Source organism: Rhinolophus hipposideros, assembly GCF_964194185.1.
Source record: "Rhinolophus hipposideros genome assembly, chromosome: 3".
Taxonomy (NCBI): domain Eukaryota; kingdom Metazoa; phylum Chordata; class Mammalia; order Chiroptera; family Rhinolophidae; genus Rhinolophus; species Rhinolophus hipposideros.
Window position 1 is genome coordinate 91578814 of NC_138049.1, and position 18682 is coordinate 91597495.

Here is an 18682-nt window from a genome sequence, read left to right on the forward strand (position 1 = left end):
CGGAAATATTGAAGTTCTGTGACCTCCATAATAGGAATTTCCTTTTCAAGAAAGTGTTTCAGTACAGTGAAGTGTTTCAGAGCATGATTCTCTTTCTTGAAGATTCTTGTTGTGTTTAGGATGCTGGAACCACTTCAGGACTGACAGATGATGATTAAAGCAACAGACTGATCTTGGGCCTGATTTCAGAGATGTGACTCTTGTATGAATCATGTTAGCATAACATCTATATGACGATTGAGTAGTTATCTGTTCCCACCACAAGTTCTGAAAATATGCACAGCCTCTCTTCAAGGAGGAGAAACAAGAAAACAAAAGGTGTGTGTGTGTGGTAGATAAGCATATAAGCATGAACTACAACTAGATGTAAAATACCAACTACAATGTTATATTCCAGTGACAAAAGAGATAATCCTAAAATAGAACCAGTCTCCAGACTGCCACTTTACGATGGTCAAAATGAGGCTTAGAGAACAAAATGTAGCAGCCAAGAAAAAAAGTAATTTAACACCTCCTCTCCTCACAGAATCTCCACTTTGCTCCAGATGTCTGTCAAAGTGGTCCAGATAATTTCTCTTCCAACACTACAATTCCGTTTTTCTTCCACCGAGACAGCTCCCTTTCTTGGAGCTGAATACACGTAATGAGCTATGGCTGCTCTCCATCTCCCATCTTCAACCTATTGTTGACATGCTGCTCTTGACTACTCCCTAGCCACATCCAGCTAGCTCTTTAAGGGATCTATACTTCTGTAAGTGCTTTGGCTGGTCCTTTCTGAAGGTTATTAGATATTGTCCCTAGCTTATTTATTCAGATAGTATTTCCAGTCACTCAGTGAGGCATTGCAAGTAAATGCTTTCGTTTGACTATAAAGGGTCCTTAGGTCATCTATCTATCTGTCTATCTATCTGTCATCTATCTATTCATCCATCTATCTATCAGGAGTAGGGCTAAGTATGGATAGTAAGGTTGTGGAAATTGTGGTTAATGGAGATAACTGTTAATACTAGAACTGCAATTTATTTAAAAATAAGGTCCTGAGAAAAACCCCAAGCTCATCATCTACTTTATTATTTGTGGTAGCTTATAGCCCTTGCTTCCACATTTATAGTATTGATTGACAGTTGCTTCAGGTTATTGCAAAAACAATAAAGTTTGGATGATTAAAACGGGTAAGCTATGTAATTTATTGTGAAAGTCATAGAAAAGAAGTTAAAGAAAGGCAATATATTCAAAATGGTTGCTATAACAATTCATTATAATAATTTAATTATGATATGTGCTTTTCATAATTATGTAAAGATAATATGCAAGATATGTAATTGTGATATTCATTTGAATTTTTCCATCATGCATTTTTCTCTCTCATGGCATTTCCACTGTGAATCCGAGGAAATGCCAAGGCATTTGTTTATCAGGGGTATTGAGTCAAATTTAGAAACAAAATTTCTTCCTGAAACCTGGAAGAAGAAATCATACAAGTTTTGAAAAGCACTGAAAGCTTACCTGCTATTGAAGTATTTGAGATAATTTCCCAGGACACATGGGTCACAGAATATTGAATGCCATCAAATATAAGAAATAGTTATTTGTGGTTAACATCTGTACAGATTTGTTTTCATATTCAAAACACATGTTCATATGCATTATATAATTTAATCTATGCCACAACTCTGTCAGGTAAGCTTTATATTATTATCCTCATTTTATTATAAAAGATTTGATGTTCAGAAGGAGTAATTATCTTGCTAAATAGAATGAAATTAGGTTGTAATCAACAATGATTTTAAAGTATGTCTCCTGACTCCAAATCATAGCGTTGTTCCGTGCACAGATTTAGTAAAATTATATTAAATTACAGGAAGGTCTTGCAAGAAATAAGAATGATGTGTTGGAAATGTTTCATGCATTTTAAATAGGACTAACCTTTCACAACCTTACAGCATACAGAAATTTGCATTTTCAGAGAAAATGGTTTTGTTTCTTATGAATTGATTGCTGATCCATAAATTCCAAAACAAAACATGCAATTAAAGCATAAAAAAAAAACTGCTTGAAATTTACGTCATTTTCCTCATAGAATTATAGTGAAAGTACTTGTTAATTTTGCATTAGTAAAATTGACTTTCAGTGTTTATGGAATAATATTTTAAATGACAGACATTGGCAGGAAGACAGTCTACTCTCTTGATATTATTGAAGAAGGCACTTTCATCTTCATATTTAGTCAGAAACCTCTAGTGGGATGAAATTTACAAAATGGTTACTTTGTGATTTTGCAAAATTTCATTAACCTTTCATGATTCTGAAAGCCAGCATCTTAGATGGTGATTCCTTTGGTTTAAAAGGTGCAATGGGATCCAGTGTTAACTGTATAATGGTTGAAATTAAGGAAAGCTCACCTTAAAATTCTGGAATCCATTGAAAAATAGTAAAAGTCCTAAAACAGTTCTCCTTCCTAGGGAAATGTACCACATGTCTTCTAAAACACAGGCTGAACCAAAAACATTAAGAGAGCAATTAAAATGTTGTCCCACAGTGCTGACATATCAGTTCGCATATGGCATTACTCACCTGCAACAGTTTTTTTATATATTTTTTTAATTTTACTGGGTTTCTTTAATAAAACCAGTTATTTATTTATTGTTTTGGTGGTTTGTAAAGGTCAAAATAATATTTATTTATAATAATAAAAAATGGAATACTTTTAGATAAGATGTTGATTATGTTCAAGATCTGTATTTTATTATATCAATTTTTATTAATATGTAATCCCTGAAAATCTATTTTTTGCTTTGTTGAAAATATTCAAATGGTTGACAGAAGGAAATCAGTTATAGGCAGGGGAATGAAGTAAGAGAATTAATAACTAGTGTCACGTGATCTCTGTAGCACATATGGTAAGAAAACAATGTTCGCATTGATAATCAGATGATATTTTGTTTATGATTACCCTTGAATGTACCATGTGTCAACTTCTATTTTGCCCTATTGCTTGGACTTTTTGAATTGAGCTTTGGAGGCTATATTGAAATTAAATAAATAGTATAGCATATTGGTTAAAAACGTGAGCTCTGAAATACTAGTTTCAAACACTGGTTTCAAGTCCTACCATCAGTATGCTCACAAGCAACTTATTTAACTCTGTAATCTTTAACTTCCTTATATATTTAAGGAATTCATAGAATTTAACTCAGAGAATTTTGTTGACACTGTGTTGTGTGTGTGTGTGTGTGTGTGTGTATGAGGATTAAATAGAATGAATCATATAGAAAAAAACATTTAACACATAATAACACTGAATAAAAAAATAGCCTATTTTGTCATCATTATTATTATCATTGTCATCATCATCATCATCATCTTTGCCTCCTTATGGATAATCTTCCCAAGAGACAAGTGTACCTATAAGCATTACTCACTCCTTTGAGTAACAACTGTAAATAAAAACATTCCTCAGTAAATTTATGAAGTCATATGTTTGAAAATTTTATGTCATTACATCTTTTTAACATTTATAATCACACTGAGTATTTTTAATTTTTCTGTCTTTTAAAATTTAACAAATATTAATTTCTATCCTTTAGTATTCAGTAATTTGATTGAAACTCTCAAGTGATGCCCGAGTTAAATGTTTTCTCTATCATCACATTCCAGTTTTAATCTGTTCAAATCTTTGTATATCATTCTAAATTGTTTGCTTGTATTAAAATGAATAATTAATTAGTTTCTTAGAATTACTAGGAATAAACTCCAACTGTTTCTTATTTTGAAACTAATGTTATTGATGTTTTATTTATTTTTATTGTCACATAACAGATATGATATCTATAAAATAGGTTTTATATTACAAAGCTATCGAATTTAAAAAGAATCCCCACTAGTAAGTCCTTATCTAATAAAATTCAGTAGGGTACTGCCATATCTCCTTTTTTAGGATTTCTAACTCATTTGTCTTTGCTAGTCACTGGTGTTTTCCAAGATTCCAATTTTATATTTTATCTCTTGCTTTACATGTCCTTAATTTATTCAACTTTGAAGCTATAGTTTTATTCATACAAGCTCTTCTTTTTTAATAACTAACATATTAAGTTGACTAACACCCTAACTCAAGTCTTTGAACAAATACCACTGGAGATTAGAAACCTAGAAATATATTTACTCAACTACTGATGCCTGGAAGTTTTCTAAGTGTGCCCATTGTTCTCATCACCTTATTTTTCCAGCTATTATAAAACTATAATTTGTGAATTTAAAAAAATATATCCTGAATATCTGTTTTCCTTTGTATCATGGTAAGTTGTATTCATCCACATACACAAAAGTACCTTGTGTCAAGAAACTACTGAAAGACTTAACTCTCAGTAGACTGAATTGATATCCAGAAGTATCAGTAAGAGGATAAGAATGTAAATGCCAGATGGTCTTAGGACCTGGTCAAATGTGCCCAATAAATCACACATTATAGATCTGGGTAAGAAATAATTTTGACAATTGACTGTGGGAAGTTTTAGCCTTCTTTTCTTAAAGAGGTCCTCAGTATCTATATACAGAAGATGTGTATGTCACAAGTAAAAACAAATTGGAGTTATAGAGACAAGTCAGCTTTGACAGAGTAGAAAAACATTTTCAACAAGATTGTACACCAGAAGCTAAACATTAATGAATGCCAACTATAATTTTATATACATAATGTGATGGCTTGGTGTGAGGTCGGAAGGGATAATGGATGGGGGGAGGGGTGTTCACAGTGTGAGGGATATAAATGATGAACGTCTAAGTATTACCTTGTCTTGTACACCTGAAACTAATTAAAAAAAAGAGAGTGAGTCTCTTTGAGTCATTTGAAAATAAGTTGTCTAGGGAAGATGTGTTGGTGTCGGGGTAAAAGAAGCAAGAGAGGAAAATAGAGGATAATTTGTCGGAGTGTATTGTATGTTCCATATCCTTTCTGGCAAAAGGATAAGTTCAAACATATTTGTTAAAGAAATAAATTATTATGAATAAAGCTAGAAGCATCTGTGACTACCTTTGAATGATGATCATATAAATTTAGAATGTCGCACTATGAAGGGTAGTTATTTTCTCAGGATGTATTTGTTAATCTAAAACCTATACAGAGAAGACAGTACATGCTGAAAAGCAACAAGGTTTAGACTTCTAAAAATGTTTTATCTGTCAATCTGAAATAGCATTAGGAAAGCTCTTAATTAATTGTAATACAGTTTTATATTACTCATCTTACATACATGAGCTTCCACCAGTTCGTTTAAATAATTTTTAAGCTTAAATGAGTTGTATTTGACATACAATACACTATCTAAAGTTGAAGAATAAAATTTGGTATTTTGACATAATTCATGCAATTATCTTCATAATTAAAGTGATAGAACATACCCATCTTCCCCAAAAGTTTCCTCATAACTCTCTGTAATTCCTCTTTTTCACCTGCCCCGACTCCCCATACTATCTCCAGATATCTACCAAATGTGCTTTCTGTGACTGTAAGATTGGATTGTGTTTTCTAAAATTTTGTATAAATGAAATCATACAGTGTGTATTCTCTTTTGACTGACTTTTTTCAGTAAGGATAATTTAATTTTTGAGAATCATCCTTGTTGAGTTTATATATATATATTTAAAAAACTCGAAATTTGATGTTCTTGTTTGTACTTGGTGTTCATTTCCCTTAAAGTTTTATCTGCATCCGTAAAAATATATATATATATATAATATGTTCTTACATAATATAATTATATGTATATTATATATATTATATGTATAATATATGTATATATAGTCTTTCTTTTTTATTGGTGAGTATTCTTCCATTGTATTGTCAAAACACAATTTGTTTATCTGTTGATAAATATAAGGAATGTTTTGACTTTTGGGGGAAGAAATATATTAGGTATTAGGAATTGAAGTCAATTGGCCTTTAGTGTGAATTTTTATGTTAATTTGGTTAGGAGTTTAGCTGTGTTTAATGTTTGTTTTAGCTGTATTTGCCAGAGGCTTCAAATGCCACTAATGTCCTTATTTTTGGTTTTTGTCTCTCTCATTTTTGGTTTTTCCATAAAACGTTGTTTTTGTATGTAGGCAAGTATATGTCATTTAAAATTAAAAAACTGTATATCCTTTTCTAAAATTTATTTTTATTAAATTTATCGGGGTGACATTGGTTAGCAAAATTAAATAGGTTTCAAGTGTACAATTCTGTAATACATCATCTGTATATTGCATTATGTGTTCACTACCCAGTGTCAGTTCTCCTTCTGTTACCATATAGTTGACCCCCTTTACCTTCTTCTACCAACCCTTCATCCCCCCTTACCCATTGATAACCACTAAACTGTTGTCTGTGTCTATCAGTTTCTGTTTGTTTGTTTGTCTTGTTCATTCATTGCTTTCAGTTTTATATCCCACATATGAGTAAAGTTGTGTGGGTCTCGATTTTTTTCTGTCTGACTTATTTCACTTAGCATGATATTCTCAAGATCCATGTATGTTGTTACAAATAGTAGTATGTCATCTTTTATTATGGCCGAGTAATATTCCATTGTGTATATGTACCACATCTTCTTTATCGAATCATCTTGAAGGATACTTTAATTGTTTTTGTGTCTTGGCCACTGTGAAAAGCTGCATTGAACATAGGGGTACATATATCTTTATGGTGTTGGAAAAATTGGAATACCACATGCAAAAGAATGAAACTAGACTGCTATCCGTTGCCATATACCAATTAGCTCAAAATGAATCAAAGACCTAAATATAAGAACTGAAACAATAAATGCATAGAAGAAAGCATAGTTACTAAACTTATGGACCCTTGGTTTAGAGAAGATTTTATGAATTTGACCTCAAAAGCAAGAGAAGTAAAAGCAAAAGTAAGTAAACGGGACTATATCAAACTGAAAAGCTTCTGCACAGCAAAAGAAACCATCAACAAAACAAAGAGGCAGCCAACCAAGTGGGAAAAGATACTTGTAAACAATACCTCTGATAAGAAGCTAATATCCAAAATACATAAAGAACTCTCACAACTTAACAACAAAGAGACAAATAGTCCAATTAAAACATGGGCAGAGGACCTGAACAGACACTTTTCCCAAAAAGATACACAAATAGCCAACAGATATATGAAAAAATGCTCAACTTCACTATCTATTAGGGAAATGAATATCAGAACCACAATGAGATAACACCTCACACCTGTTAGAATAGCCATTATCAAAAGACAAGTGATAACAAGTGTTGGAGAGGTTGTGGAGAAAAAGGAACCCTCATATACTGCTGGTGGGAATGTAAATTGGTACAGCCGCTATGGAAAACAATATGGATGTTCTTCAAAAAATTGAGAATAGAATTATCATACAACTTACCATATTTCCCCGAAAATAAGACTGGGTCTTATATTAATTTTTGCTCCAAAAGATGCATTTTAAGGCTTACTTTCAGGGGATGTCTTATTTTTTCATGTACAACAATCCACATTTATTCAGGTATATCAATCTACATTTATTCATTTATTCCTATACAAAAATCTGCATTTATTCGAATACAGTCATGTCGTCTTCTGGAACATTGTCGTAACTCTCCAAACCCCCAATTTCAGCTTGAATTTCATGTCACTCCATTTTCTGTAGAACCATTGGCCCCAATCTTTCATATCCAGCAATAGAGCTCTCCTTAAATGAGCACTTCTTGTCCATGTCGCCTGCTCGTAGTGCATTGGCAACACAGCTGTCAGTGATTTTATCCCATGAATTCTTCACCCAAATCACGACCTCTTGTCAGGCTAGGCTTCACAAAGTTTCCACGCTGATTTCTCTCTATTCTATAATGTAGTCATTGATTTTCATATGCAGATTGTCCTTGAATGGCTCGTTTATTGCCATATCAAGAGTCTGGACATAGGTAGTCATTCCTGTGGGAATCATTATTTGATCTATTATTCTCCCTGCAAGGAAGTGCTTCATGTCTTTAGCGCGGTGAGTGCTGGCTGAATCCCAGACTAGCAGACCTCTTTGGCCACCTCGCAAAACAAGTGGCACCATTAAATTAACCCACTTCTTTATAACTGCTTGTGTGCAACAGGCTTTTTCACTTTCAAGATTATAAATGCCTGAAACACGTTCAACCTTATCTTTCTTGCACTTAGTGATGATTAGAGGTGGGGCTTTCTTTCCATCCAGATGAATTGCCAAAATACAGGTAACAATGGAGGGGATGTAGATTGACAAGGCACCCCTCTGATCAATTGTTTGAGATCCTTAGCCCGTAAACACTGCAGTTTCATCCACAGCAATAATGTTGGAGAGTATTTAGAAAAGTCGATGACATCAACAAAGGACTTGAATGAAAGTGCACGTTTAGTAACTTCAGTATCTTCCAGCTTGAACAGTGTTGTCAATCTTAGAGACAGTTCATATCGCTGAAGGAAGCCATCTAGCCAGCGTTGTGATGCTTTGAATGATTCTGGGGATATTTCTAACTGTGGTGCCATTGCAAGGGCAAAAGCTTGAATATCAGCCCTATGCACAAGTAAAGCCTTTGGTCTCCTGTCAGCATTCCATTCACAGATGATGTCTTCCAGCTCAGGAAATAATTGTTGCCAACCTGATCCACACTTGCACTTCTTAGCATTTCCCTCATCCACCTGTTGACTGAGGTTATCGTACTCTGCTCGCCGTTCTCAGACCATTCGGAGATCCAACTTCTTCTCTTTGCAGAAAACCGTAAGATTCTTGCCCCAGGAGTCCTTTATGATTCCTTTGTTGTACTCAACAGAATAGCTCTTTTTCTGCATATAAGTGAGATCATATGGTACTTGTCTTTCTCTTTCTGACTTATTTCACCTAACATAATGTTCTCTAGATCCATCCATGTTGTTGCAAATGATAAGATTTCTTTCTTCTTTATGGCTGCGTAATACTCCATTGTATAAATTTACCACATAATTTTATATATATAATGTGATGGCTCAGTGTGAGGTTGGAGGGATAGTGGATAGGGGAAGGGGGGTTCACAGTATGAGGGATATAAATGAACGTCTAAGTGTTACCTTGTCTTGTACACCTGAAACTAATAAATTAAAAAAAAATGTACATAAAAAAAAAGAATGTACATAAATGTATTCTCCAATTAGGCAAGTAATAAATGTTATAAAACTGAGATAAAATTGACACATTGTGTAAGTTTCAGGTGTATGTGTTGATTTAATATATTTGTATATTGTAATATGATTACTACCACAATGTTAGCTAACACCTACTTCTATCAAGTCACATAATTATGGTTTCTTTTTTGTGGTGAGAACACTTCAGATCTGGTCTCTTAGCAACTTTGAAATATGTAATACAGTATTGTCAACCATAAAAAAAATAGCTTTTTTTTTTTGGACTTATCTTGTCTGGGGGTCAAAATATTATCCCCTTTAAATCTACCATTAAATCAAGTGTTAATTGAAGACTCATGAGACAGGAGTGGCAACAAAAATGATGACAGTTAAGAATGATGGTCCACATAAAAGCGATGAAAAATTGCAGGCACCAAAATTCAAGAAACATTTCTTTATTTCACACGAGTGCATTGAGTACATCTGTTACAACACATGATGTATCGAATTATGAAGATTCATAATAGACACAACCACGTCCATTTGTTATCAACTGCACACATTATTCGAGTATTATGTCTGTATTACAATTGGTCATTCAGCAATAAGTCTCAAGTTAATTTGTTTACATAGGCGTTTACCTCTTGTCCAAAGGCACCTAGTTGGGTATTTACAAATAATTTATATTATCATTTATTTTAAGTATTAATGTCAATAATATTATTTATTTATATTTAATTATATATTATTATTTTATAATTTAATACGTCCATTGTCTGTTGCAACGGATGTACCAAATACATCCGTCTGGCTGACGATCTCAACTGGGGCTTAGTTTTGGGGTAGGGCTTATATTATAACCATCCTGAAAAGTGCTAGGGCTTATTTTCTGGTTAGGTCTTATTTTCAGGGGAATATCGTAGCAATCCCTCCTCTGGGTATATATGCAAGAACATTTTTCTTAAATAAAGTTCATGTGAGAAGCTCTTTCTACTGTAATCTGTTATTATTCTATAGCATTGTTGATATGGTGGTATGGTGTGGCAGGAGTGGAAGTTTTCTGTAAGCTTATAATTAAAATTTCACTCTTTTCTCAGGGCTGTGCCCTAGGGTGGGACCTTCACAAGTATTTTCTAGCTTCCTTCAGTGAGACAGGCAGGCTAGACCACATTGGAGTTGGGTAACTGATCTTTCCCTAGCTCTAATAAGGCTTTGGCAAAGCCTTTCCTGCAGCAAACATGCCCCTGTTATGGAGCATACTTTGGTTGTATTTCAAAATGGTTACTTTTCTCTTCCCCTGGAAGAAACATGAAGGTGTTTTTCTTGATTCTCCATCATGAGACTCTCCGGGTTTCCTGCAGATAAAATTCATAAAAATATGCCTCTCTCAAGACCATGGAAACAAGGTGTTTCTCACTCTTGTGCTAGTCCACATCCAGGCTTCAACAATTTTTCAAAATTAATAATTTAAGTATTCTTTCCTGTTTATGCTTTCCCCCCCACCTCCCCAAGGCTTTTGGTCAAGGTAAGCTGATCTCAGCTGTGATTCTCTGTATTCCCTATTTCTCCAGGGTTTCTCCATTTTTCCCTGTGACTTCAGTTCTCTGATGGGTCCAAGAAAAGGTGTTGATTTTCAGTTTGTTCAGAGTTTTTTTAGTGTAAGGCTGCGACTGATAACTTACAAGCCCTTTGCGTGTTACAGCTATAACCAGAAGTCTGTTTAACTCTGCATGAAATGGCTAAGCTGTTTCAAAAATGGCTGTAAAATTTCATATTCCCATCACCAGTATTTGAGCACCCAGTTCCTCCCAATTCTTAGCAAAAATTAGTATGGTCAGTCTTTTAAAATTTTAGACACTTTAATAGGCATATAGTGGTGTCTTATGGATTATTATTATTTAAGGTTTCCTTGTTCATCATTTCGTCATTTATATTTCATGAATTTCCCTGAACCAATCCTACCAAGTAAATTACATCCCCTAATTATTTCATGCAGTCTATGCTGAAATAACTCACTTATGGTGCACATATTATTTTAGGTGTTATTTGTTTCTTTGTTTAATTTGTGTTTTGTTTTACCCAAAGCATGTCATAGCCCCGGTCAAATTCTAAGTTCCTCAGGGAAAGTATCATTATAATTTCTTGTTTGCCACTCTGCTTGGTTTAGCATGGACTGAGACAAACTAGTACCTGTTTTAAAAGTGCTTTAAGCAATTAAATTTAAATAGTATAGGTGCTTAACTGTCAGTAAGAATTTTTGTTGTGTATTGAGAAAAAGGTTTCCACTACTGCCAACAACAAAAATTCTATTGTAGTGAACATTTTTGCAACTTGAAAGGAATAAATTATTAATGTAGTGCTTTTAGAGTGATCCCAACATGATTTTATTTTTGTAATCTCTGGATGAGCAATAATCATGCCAATTGCACCATTGATGTAGTAGGAAAATTAAAAGGTTTTAGGCCCTAGTTATAAAAAAAAAATTAAAAGATAAATATGCCAGCCAATGCCAATAATCCATAAAATCGTATTCATTGTTTTCACTAACCAGTGGTCAGTCTATTTCTAACAAATGGCTTAAGATATTTATAAGGTACCTTTTAAAACCACAAAGCGAAGCAAACAGAAACACCTTTCAATGTTTTATGTATTTATTTAACAAGGTAATGGTTTAAAAAAACAAACACCCTTGGTAGGAGAAAAGATTGCTGTTGGAAATATAATTTAAATTACTTTTCCTTTTGTAAATTTAAAGCAATTTGACTGGATTTATGGACAGAAAGAGTTAAAAGAAAATAGTAAAAGATATAAAGGTGAAAGTCTTCATATTTTTACTAAGTATCAGAAATGTAATAATAAACTTACAAGGTTAGTTGCATTAATTCCATAATAAAATATTTTATAATAAGAATATTCTGGTTTATCATAATAGGGAACACAATTTTCAATTTCATAATTTCAAAGAATTTAGCGAATCATCCTATAATACACTGCTCAGAAATAATAATAGCATTAATAACAGTTAAACTTTATTGAGCACCTACCTTGTGCCAGGCACTATGCTAAGCAAATACTTATAAACGTTATTTAGTTCTCAACCCTATGAACCAGGCACTACTAATACCCCTATTTTAAAATGACACACCGAAATTCAGAGATCATAAATAACTTGTCTGTTTTCACAGTCATGAAATGGCAACAAATCATTCTGATCCCGATTTGTACCCTTAGTCACTACACTTTGTTCCAAATGATCCATCCAGAATTTGACATTTCACAATCAGGCCTCAACACACTTATGAAATTTCTCTTCTGCTATTACTACACACAGACTATTTCTGCTCATCTTCCCTTAGATTTCCTACATGTATTACCACTTTTTGGAAAAGATGAAGATAATGAAAAATATTTACTTCAGGGAAACAAATAATGAGAAATTATATAAATGTTATAAATAAAGGAGACCAGATATGATAAAGGAAAGGACACCAGAGTCAGCTGACTTCACTAGAGAAAAAAGGGAAAACAGAAGACATTAGAATTATGTCTTCGAAGTCCTAAAAGTGTAATTTAGTGTATTATACTCAGTGAAACCATCTTCAATAAATAATTAAAAGTTAAAAAAAATATTTCTAACACTATGTTAATCTAAATCATTGGAAAATCCTCCTTGATAAGACATTGAGGGAAATCACTGGGGTCCCAAAAAGAAAAAAAAAAGAATTTAAATGCTGTCACTTCTCTGGGAGGAAATTTTTCATTTATATTAAGTTAGGGAATTGGGTTTTATTGCCGGCATGCTGAAAAGAAGCCAGGCCCTGTGTCCTTTCACATGAGACTGAAACTGAGACCCTCATTTGAAACCCAGAATCTTAAATGAACGAGTGGACGCATAGAAAATTAAAGAAAGAAATAATTCACTAAGAAGAAAACACAACAATGAAGGTGCTCTGATGCAGCTAGAGGATTGTGTAGTCTTGAGCTACATTTCTCTCTCTCTCTCTCTCTCTCTCTCTCTCTCTCTCTCTCTCTCTCTCTCTCTCTCTCTCTCTCTCTCTCTCTCTCTCTCTCTCTCTCTCTCGTGCTTTTAGTACCAGGTACCTAAGTGTAATTTTCTTTGCATTTATGCTGCCTGGGTTCTGAATCTTTTGCCCATTAACATTAATCAACTTCCAAAAATTTTCAGCTATTATCTTTTCAAATACTATTGTTTTACCCATTCCGTTTTTTACCTCAGGGTTTTTATTGCACTTATACTAGAAACTGTTATTATATCCCGCGTTTCCTACATTCCTTTTTGTTTGTATTTTCCATCCCTTTTTCTCTCTTTGCTTTAGCCTGGATTTTTTTCTGCTAGCCTCATTTTCAATTCAGTAATTGTCTTCTCATATTTGTTGAAATCTACCTATTGAGTTATTAATTTCAATTAATACATTTTTTTTATTTTTGTAATTTCTTTTTGCAATATAAACTAGGATGCCCCCCCAAAAAAAAATGCATACAGGTGGACACTTTGGTCAACGTTGCTCAAGCAGTAGTTGGCCATAATCAGAAGTCTCTAAATGCTGATGGAACTACTTTGAGCACCTTTTGTAATTGCAGAAGTCAAGTGTGACTTATATTCATTTTTTGTTATCGGTATATATTGAATATTACAATTTTAATAGTTTTATGCTTTCTTAAAATGTGCATACATTTTTTTGGCACCTTCGGTATTTTTGGTTCCTAAGTCTCTGCTAAAATTGTCAACTTTGTCTTTTTATTCCTCGCACAAATTACAAATTAATCAAAAATCAGACCCAGACCCATTATTCCCAAATAATGTTATTAAACATTGATCTATAACAGAAACTGGAGCTATACTGTGTTATGAGCACCAAGCACAACTGTTATTTCTGAACAATATAAAAGGACCTATTAGGTTGGTGCAAAAGTAATTGCAGTTTTTGCAATGATTTTTAACCTTTTAAACCACAATTACTTTCGCACCCACCTAATATTACCATTAACTCTATTAATTGTAAGGATGTATCATAGAAAGCAATGTAGCAACACTCTAGTCAGGAAAGAAGAAAGGGAAATTTTATTTGTAGTCATGATCACATTAAGTACATGAGGGTACGTACTACACAAATCATCACATTTGAGACAAGGAGTCATGGAATTTCTCCTGTTCACAACAGGGAGGATTAGAAGTCCCATTGGAGCTACAAGGACTTGGTCATGGGACAGCAATCCCAGCGTTCAGGCATGTAAGGATATCGAATAATCGGCTTAATGAAACTCTCAGAGTAGTAGCAGAGAATCCCCTGGTCCTTACCTTTGTGGGATAAAGAAGAGATCCACAACCAGGAAGCAGTCATTCCTTGACATGAGACCTAATCCATTACCTCTGCAGTATTGATAATGACCAAACAGGAGTGAAAGGATTTGATATCTCCAACATGGTTTTGCCTTGATCAGAAACATAATAGAGAATGTATTTTCCTAAAAATTAGGGGAGGGAAAAATGTCAATACAGTAGAAATTTTAGTCAATCTTTTTTTATTAGGCTATAACCACGAGTTAAAAGAACAACTTATTATATTATGTTTTAATTTAAAAAAAAACATTTAAATGAGAATAATATAGAATACTTATTTTATTTCTAAATTTTTTTGACTCAATGGCTTTACATTTCTGGTTCAGTTCAAAGTTCTTAAAGATCTAAAAGTTTCTACGGCAAAAAAATAGTTATCTTAATATCTTTCTAACATTTCTTCCAAAAAGCTTAATTCTGTGTTCATATTTCCATACTTTCTTTAGATAAATATTATTTTTAAGACATTTGCCTAAAGAGATATTGTGTTCAATCTCTAAGGAATCTTGAAAGAAAGAATGTCAAAATATTGGATAAAATCTGTCACTATGAGTGTGTTTGAAAATGGTGTTGACTATAAATATACAGAAAATTGACACTGAATAATTCTCCATAGCTAATAATTTTCTAAAATAGATATTACCATGGCAAGATCCATATTTTGAATCCAAAACCATATTAAAAAGATTTTATTGTAATTAAATTTGACCTGTTGAAATATAGAATAGAACAATACTTACTTTGTCACTGTAACACATCTTTTGGGCTATACTAACTTTGAAAATGATATATATTGTTTTTAATTTATTGGGGTGACAATTGTTAGTGAAATTACACAGATTTCAGGTATACAATTCTGTATTACATCATCTATAAATCCCATTGTGTTCACCACCTAGAGTCAGTTCTCCTTCCATCACCATATATTTGATCCCCCTTACCCTCAGCTCAACGCCCCACCCCCCTTACCCTCTAGTAACCAATAAACTATTGTCTGTGTCTATGAGTTTTTGTCTCTCATTTGTTTTTCTTGTTCATTTGTTGTTATTGGTTTATATACCACATATCAGTGAAATCATAGGGTTCTCTGCTTTTTTCTGTCTGACTTATTTTGCTTAGCATTATACTCTCAAGTTCCATCCATGTTGTCACAAATGGTCCTATTTCATCTTTTCTTACCGCCGAATAGTATTCCATTGTGTATATGTACCACAACTTCTTTATCCATTCATCTATCAGACATTTTGGTTGTTCCTATGTCTTGCCACCGTGAACAAAGCTGCAATGAACATTGGAGCACATATATCTTTATGTATAAGTGTTTTCAGATTTCTTGGGTAAATTCCCAGGAGAGAGATTCCTGGGTCATACGGTAATTATATTCGTAATTTTTTAAGGGATCTCCACACTGCCTTCCACAACGGCTGCACCAGTCTGCATTCCCACCAACAGTGTATGAGGGTTCCTTTTTCTCCACAGCCTCTCCAACACTTGTTACTATTTGTCTTGTTGATGATAGCCATTCTGACTGGGGTGAGGTGATATCTCATTGTGGTTTTTATTTGCATTTCTCTGATAATTAGTGATGTTGAGCATTTTTTCATATGTCTATTTGCCATTTGTATGTTCTCTTTGGAGAAATGTCTCTTCAGGTCCTCTGCCCATTTTCCAATTGGGTTGTTTGTTTTTTTGTTGTTGAGTTTCACAAGTTCCTTGTATATTTTTGATGTTAGCCCCTTATCGGAGGCACTGTTTGCAAAAATCTTCTCCCATTCAGTTGGTTGCCTCTTTATTTTGTCGATGGTTTCTTTTGCTGTGCAGAAGCTTTAGAGTTTCATATAGTCCCATTTGAATATATTCTCTGTTCCCTTCTCTCTTTCTTCTCCTTCTGGTATGCCCATTACTCTTATATTTCTCTTTTTGATGGAGGGAGAAAGTTCTTGTAGAGAGAGTTCTTTCATTTCTATTAAGTCTCAAGTCTCTTTCTTCTTCTATCTGTGTAATTTCCAGGTTTCTATCTTCAATGTTACTGATTTCTTCCTTCATCTGGTCAACTCTACTACCTAAGCTGGTTATTTCATTCTTAATTTCTTCTATTGAGTTGTTAATCTCCAGAAGTTTTATTTGGTCTTTTTTAAAATGTCAATCTGTTTCGTAAAATGCTCATGTTGTTCTTTGATTGTGTTTCTGAATTTGTTAAACTGCCTTTCTGTGTTTTCTTGCATCTCATAGAGTTTTTTCAGAACTGCAATCTTGAATTCTCTGTCTTTTTTTTTTTTTTTTTTTGTCAAGTCACATATTTCCATATCTTTCAGTTCTTTTTCTGGAGCCTTTTCACTTTCTTTCTGAGCTGTATTATTGCCTTGGTTATTCATGGCAATTACTGGTTTATTATTTCTCTTCCTAGACATCAACAGGAGTGGCTTTAGCAACAGGTTGATAGGAAGTGGTCTTTCTTTTTTTTTCCAGTACTTGTAGGTAGAATGTTTTTTTTTCTCTCCAACTGCAGCCTTTTTTTTCTCTCTCTCACAAGGTAGTGCTATGTTTTCTCTGCACTATTCCAGCTTCTGACACAATGGGGGGGATTCCCTGAGAGATGGGCTTCTCCTCTGTTAATAGTTCTCCTGGGTCACAGGTAGCAATGTCCGTGTGAGTATGTGGAGAGCTTTTGAAGTTCCAAAGCTCTTCCTGCACCAGATTCAGAGCCCGTATGTTTCAGCAGTTCTGTTTATTCCTGCAGGGATCCGCCCAGATAGGTGGAGCCAGGGGTGGGGTGAGTTGTAAGAGGTGGCCCAGAGCAATGGCGGCAACCACCACCACAGCTGGTCCTGCTTCCACAGGTCCCTCCCCTTTGCCAGAACTAGTTGGGCTACGAATCTGTGTCTGCGGTCCACAGTTCTCAGAGTAGCAAATATTCTGTTCTTTTGATCTGACACTGCTACTATTCCGCTTCTAGCACCAGGCATGTGGGGGCAGAGCGAGCTCTGGGAGGGTAGGGAGGGGGCGGCTGATCTCAGTGCCTAAGGCTTCCGTTCTCTGCTCAGCAGTGAGGGCTTAAACCACCGTTTTCAGCCTCCTTCCCTCAGTCTTTTCTTTGAGGTCTCTGCTGTGAGCGTTGGGTTCAGCTGTGTTATATGTTGCCCCCTCAGCCCTGTGGGCCATAAGCAAAGCCCTAGCAGTCCGAGTTCTTCCCTCTCCCACAGCTGCGGTAGTTCCGGGATGCAGCGAGCTCGGAGCACTGAGCTAGGTCTGCGTCCTGAGCCCAGGCGGCTCAGTCTCCTCACTTCTCCCTCCTCCCCTGCTCGTGGGATTCTCCCACCTTTAGTTGAATTCAGTATTGGGCCTGTTGGTCTTGCCTGTCTGCTGTGCAGGGAGTCCTTTGTGGAGTTATTGTTGTTCGACTAGTTGTAAATTCCAGGGAAGCTTTACAGAGGCTCCCCTCATGCCTCCATTTTGATGACGTCTCCCAAAATGATAGGTTTTGTAGGAAATAAATGACAAGATTTGTTTTCATGTGACTTAATACACTGAGGTTTAAGTGAACTACTTTATAATAGTCATAATTTAATCCTAGATATTCCTAAGTGTGTTGAGAGTTGTCAAGCGTGTCCCATGATGGTTTGGGTTGACAGTGTAGGGTCTGTGGCAATCATAAAATATTATCAATAAATATTAAGTTCCAAATAGGAAATTTTAGCATTAAGTTTTTCTCCAATTATGAAATGAAAGAAATACGAAAGGGAGATTTGAAAGGTAGTGAAGAGTTCAAGAACTGTAAACTGACATAAATGTTGACAAGTAGTATAACATAAAAATACTGGAGAAAAATTTTTTTTCTGGACAAAAGTTTTGAGAAAAAAATTACAAGTTAGTGATAAATATACCACATTCAGCTGGAAATGGGTGGACCATTTCAAGTACAGTGGAGGATTTGTGCAGAGGACTGGAATGAAAGGTTGTGTAATGCAATTAAGCAATATTATAAAGAGACTAAAATACAAAAAGTGGGCTTCCATTTTAAGTAAGTTTAACAAAAAGTGGGCTTCCATTTTAAGTAAGTTGAATCATTGAAGTTTCCTTTAACAGGCATCTAAATCCAATTCTTTTCACATTTGACAGAAAGGGGAAGTGGCGGCTGGATAGGAAGGGCGGGAGGAAGAAAGGGAGGGAAAAATTCATGCAGATCAATTATGAAAATAAAT